The sequence below is a fragment of the Corvus kubaryi genome, unplaced genomic scaffold, assembly GCF_017639235.1.
Source record: "Corvus kubaryi isolate FWS band 111438036 unplaced genomic scaffold, C.kubaryi_AGA036_p1.0 37385, whole genome shotgun sequence".
NCBI lineage: Eukaryota > Metazoa > Chordata > Aves > Passeriformes > Corvidae > Corvus > Corvus kubaryi.
In genome coordinates this window covers 6,926,008-6,930,852 of record NW_024581127.1, presented here as the reverse complement: position 1 = coordinate 6,930,852, position 4,845 = coordinate 6,926,008, and positions in this window count along the sequence as shown.

The following is a 4,845-nucleotide window of genomic DNA, read 5'->3' as shown; positions in this document are numbered from 1 at the left end:
ACAATGACAACTTACACTTCTGGGGACCTAAGTAGAAAGGTAGCACAGCCAGTCAGGCAAAATCTCCTCACTGGGCAGAGGCTCAGATGCCAAAGGACTCCACAGTCACTTTGGCAGCACAAGCTTTACTGTTACCACTTTTCATAAAGTCTTATCTGGAAGAAGCTACTGCAGAGAGAGCTCTGTTCCCCTCACAGTTCTTAACCAAGTCACAGGCTAACAAACATAGAAGAACTCACTAATGAAAAAGTTACAATAGATTATTACAATTATGATAGTTGTAATTGGTGACACATGCTTTTCGTCACCCGTTAATAAGATTTGGGTAGAGAATGATAACTCTTAATAAGTAACTAAGTCTTACTGCTTAATTGAGCAATGTAGAAGTAAGATAAGACTATGGAGCAGCCCCTTCATGCCTTACTAAAAAGCTCTGGGATTGAATGCCTTTGCTGTTTAATATAATATTATAATAGCTTGTATAAGAAGGAAAATGAGTACTCTTTAAGGGCCTGCCTGGATTTCAGGAGGGGTGTTAGGCAAATACCAATAGAATTTTTGTAATGGCATTTGACCACATCATTGTTTCACTCTCTGCTCCTACTTACAAGTTTCCTGACTACACTGAACCTTCTGCACAACTCCTTCAAGCAAAATCCTCTTTGCAATGAAGGAAATATTTGCATAGTAACTATAAGAATCTCAGAATAATGTAAGAAACTGTAAGAATGTGAGGTCAGATCTCAGGCTGATGGCTTTGGAAGCACATACTGAATGCAGACTTTAGCATCTACTAGTAACAAGGGGTCACAATTTTTCTACACCAGTTATGTGGGTGTAGCCTTCTTTAGTCAGAAAGTCAAGCACCCAGGTCAAGCCTTTTAAGAACCACTTTTCTAGGTATTATTAAGGGAGAAAAAGTTCACATCTTGCAAAATGAAAGGCAGACCCTAAAAAAAAAAGATTTCTCAGTCTGTTTTTCTACCCCACAGCAGATAGATGAATAGTTATAGACAGCATGATCAAAACATATAAAAATGATATTTCACACCTACTCTCAACTGTAGAGAAGAATTTATACCTTTTTATTATTAATATTTCTGGAATTACAGAGCTGCTGTGAGAAAAAGGCTCAATAAGCTTGTTTTGTTGTTCTGATATTCAACAACAATGCATGCCCATATCGAGTCACCTGGTTTTCACCTATTTCTGGTTGGATAGTACTTTTCAGTCCTTATTATTTAGCATGCAGCTAACTGGACCAAGACATTTTTTCATACCTTTAAGGATGTCCTTCCACTCACACAAAGGCTTTCTACTGGTCATTTAAAAGAACTGTAGCTAAAACAGATTACTGGGAAAGAAAGAATTTTTGTTTCTAAAAAATCTTGTCTATCTGAAAATGAAACCAAAATAGTTTCCTTGCCAAGGCCTACAATCATATTGCAAGTAGGAAACCTTGTATCTGTCAATATCACTTCACAAAGCATTACTAAAAGAAGCATAAGGACATAAATCATCTGTACTGCAGCAGCATCCAAATTCAGCTCCTCTGCTGTTTTCATGGTGGTTTAATGATCCATAGCAGTAATGGGAATATTTCATAAATAAACAAAGCTTTCTTTTAAAATGGTGTTTCCTCAAACTAGGAATGGCAGGAGTTTTAAAGCTGCAAACAAAAGCCTTGAAATGGTACCAGGAAAGAAAGAATTTCTCTTCAGCAAACAAAACTGGGAGAATTTGCCTTACAGGGTGTGCATATGCTATTTTGATAGCAAGTACAGATTTCTGAATTCATGGTGCAAACAGGAACAATGCAGAGCTCCTGTAAATTACTGTATCAAGTAGAGTACTGCATGATGATCCATATTTCCATAGATATGAAACAGTGACCTCATCCCTTCTACTAGAACTATGCAATCTGTTATATACAAAAATAGCTACACAGTAATTGCAAGCCATTGGCAAGAAAAAATCAATTACCTCAAAGAATGTCAGTGGCAGCATTTGCTTTTAATTTTTGTTTCTGTTTATGGCAAAAATACTAATAATTTTGTTAGCAATAACCAGATGTTTATGCATCAAACATATTAACTGAAGTGGCACGCACACAACTATAGGATAACATATACAAAAGATGACTGATTAAGATAATGGATGATTAAACACATCATCTGATGGAAGCTATATTTGAGATTTCTGTGGAGAACTTTGAGGGAAGTACAGAGCTAGAAAGAGCTAAAATGACAATTCAAATACAAGGTCCAAGGTCCAAAAAGTTTGAGGTCTGAATGTCGGGAAACTGAAGGACCTAAAAGGTATCTACTCATTCATAATACACTGTAGTTCTGACATAGAAATATTAGTGCAAGGGCATATTCAGGTTCTGCCAGGAACTGTGCTGGATTTTTATGTTTGAAATGAATTATAGAATCACAGGACAACATCAACATCAACATAGGATGGTTGAGGAGGGAAGGGACCTCTGAAGGTCGTTTGCCAACCCCCTTGCTCAAGCAGGCTGCCCATGACCATGTTCAGGTGAATTTTGAATATCTCCAAGAATAGAGACTCCACAACCTCCCTGGGTAACCTGTGCCAGTGCTCAGTCACCCTCACAGTAAAAAGCTCTTTCTGATGTTCAGAAGGAACTTGTGTGTGTCGGTGTGTGCCCACTGCCCCTGTCCTATCACTGGGCACTGTTGATAAGAGCCTGGCTCTGTACCCTTTGCCCCCTCACTTGAGGAATTTCTACACATTGATGAAATCCCTCTGAGCCTTCTCTTCTCCAGGCTGAACAGTCCCAGCTTTCTGAGCCTTTCCTTACTGGAGACATGCTCCAGTCCCTTCAGCATCCTGACGGCCCTCCACTGGAAGGCCCAGTATGTCCATATTTCTGTTGCACTGGGGTATCCAGAATGGGACACAGTACTCCAGATGCAGTGTAGCACTCACTGGTACTGAGTACCCATGCTGAGTGGGGCAGCAGAGTTTCCTTCCTTCACCTGTTGGCAATGCTTTGTCAGTGCAGTCCAGGATATCATTCCCTCTCTTTGCTATAAGAGCAAAGACACCAAGACTTGAGGTAACGTATTCTGTAGGACTGGTCAGTAGGGAGGGTATGCCTATCTGTAAATATGGGCTAAAGGCTATATTCAGCAGGTATGCAAAGTGCTGACTTGTGAGACATAAATGGGGCTTGCTTTACAGTGACTCAGCCACCATGCTCTAAGCAAAACTCTGCATTTGTCTGCTTGTACAGCAGGCACTTTGAAACCCACTTAGTCACACGTTTATCTGAAGTGCAAACAGCCCCAGCCCCTCAGACATGGCTGAGCAGCCTCCATCTATGCCAACTGCATATGGTGATTTTATGTAGAACACAGGATGGGTGAGAGAACTTGGGGTACTTTGAAATGCCCAAGAATCTTCTTTCACAAGGTCAAATCACATTTGTATGCTTAAGTTTGGTTTCAGGAAAAGGTAGGTACAAGTAGTCTCCTCTGGCTGCTGTCCCAAATTTTATTTATGGTGCATAAAATGCATACAAGGGATAATATAGACATAGTCATCCAAGCCAGATCAGAAGTGCCAATGAGGAGCTGGCCTCATTTGGTTCTGCTTAAAATACAGAAATCAGTGAGGGAAATAATAATGAGAGGGAAGTGAAGAACCTGAGGTTGCAAGAGCAATTCTTGAGAGCAAAGTCCTGAAAATAGTTGTTTGAATACCTGGACAGAGTACTTAGGAAATAGCCCAATCTGAAACACTGAGAGAAAATCAAGCCAAGAGAGTAACACGAGAGACTGATTTCAAAGTATTCAGAGGAGTAATAGAATTCAGTGGGCTTTCTCCCTGAACTGCCAGTTGCACGGCATCGCTAAGCCAGCTCTTTCTGTTGTATTGCTAATGAATTAGGTCCACAAAAAGCAAGAATTTCACACTGGTGGAAATTGAATGAAGTCACTCCTAGAACCAAAGGGAGGTAGACAGAGATGCAGGTAAGAGGACACTGTATTGCAAAATTTTCAGGAAGTGTAAGTGGTATCCTAGAGCTGTAAAAGATTTGTGCTAGTTTAGTGGCAGCTAGATGCACACGAAAAGGGTATTCGAAAATAAAAAATTGGGCTTGAAGCTGAGTTTGAGTTCCTTGTTTCTTCCTTCAGTTTTAATTAGACTTTTTATAGAATTAGTTCTCCAAAAGTGTTTAAAGAAAAATCAAAGGAAGGAATCAATAAGAAAAGAGAAAACCAGCGGTGCCTGCCAGCAAAACACTTTTTTTCCCCCTCATTACTGCCTGTGTTTGATCTCTGACTAACTCCTTTGCATTTTAATTGACAATACTTGGCACCACCTGATACATTTATGATCTGAACAGCCTTCCCAAATGGACACAAAAATACAGTGAACTCTTAAAACATGTTCATATGTTAAAGACTAAGAAGAGGCCCATAAGAAATACTGACACACAGAGACACAAAATAAAAAAAAATATTTATTGAAGGAATTTTGCCCAGGTCATTTTATCTTATTTTATATATAATCTGTTGAGAAAAGAAAATTGAATCCCACTTAAAATCAACAAAATCCTCATAAATATCATGGAAGTGGCATCAAGAAAACAAACAAACAAAAACCCCATCATGATGTGCTATAGTCAATGTGGATTACTGTCTCCTCAAAATCTCCTTTGTACCCATTATTAAATGAAAGCCAAAATCACACACTTAAGTTTTTATTTTGCATGTATTTACCTCTCTTCAAGCAAAAGGAAGATAATTGTGAGTAAGAAGGCAGAGGGGACAATTTCAGCTCTTTATTCTGCTTGTGGTTTTTTGTGCTTTC